Below are 577 nucleotides of genomic sequence, written 5' to 3'. Positions count from 1 at the left end.
ATTTTCCTTTCTGTCTGGGCCATGGCACCCTGTTACTTTGCTGCTGAGTGTAAATAATTGGATCCAGATTAAGAGATGACAATGTGAGAAAGGTTTACAGTGATCGTTTTTTCTGCACCTCAAGAGCAGGCTGTAAAAATAATTATTCTCATATCACGTAGGCAAGGAGATCATTATACACAGATGATCCTGTAACTATGCTAAAGAACATGGCTTAGAAATCATGGTTCTATAAAAGCTCTACAAAAAATATTAAGTAATGAGCTTAGACTAATAAACATTATTGTTCTGCACTTAGGCAATTTCTCTTGCTGAAGGCTCTTAGAGTTCAGTCCTTTATGATGATGAAACAGCTGCCACATCATAGGTGACAGGAGACCAAAGCAGTGCAACTTTCAGAAAACTTCAATTTTAATTTCCTTTAAGTAGAACAATGCTCACCTGCCACAACACAGGTGACAGGAGACCAAAGCAGTGCAACTTTCAGAAAACTTCAATTTTAATTTCCTTTAAGTAGAACAATGCTATAGGAAGAGGAAGGGGTGGAAAAAATTTATATATATATATATATATATAT

This window comes from Antrostomus carolinensis, unplaced genomic scaffold (genome assembly GCF_000700745.2).
Source record: "Antrostomus carolinensis isolate BGI_N321 unplaced genomic scaffold, ASM70074v2 scaffold8285, whole genome shotgun sequence".
In the NCBI taxonomy this organism is placed as follows: domain Eukaryota; kingdom Metazoa; phylum Chordata; class Aves; order Caprimulgiformes; family Caprimulgidae; genus Antrostomus; species Antrostomus carolinensis.
This window is presented reverse-complemented; position numbering follows the sequence as displayed.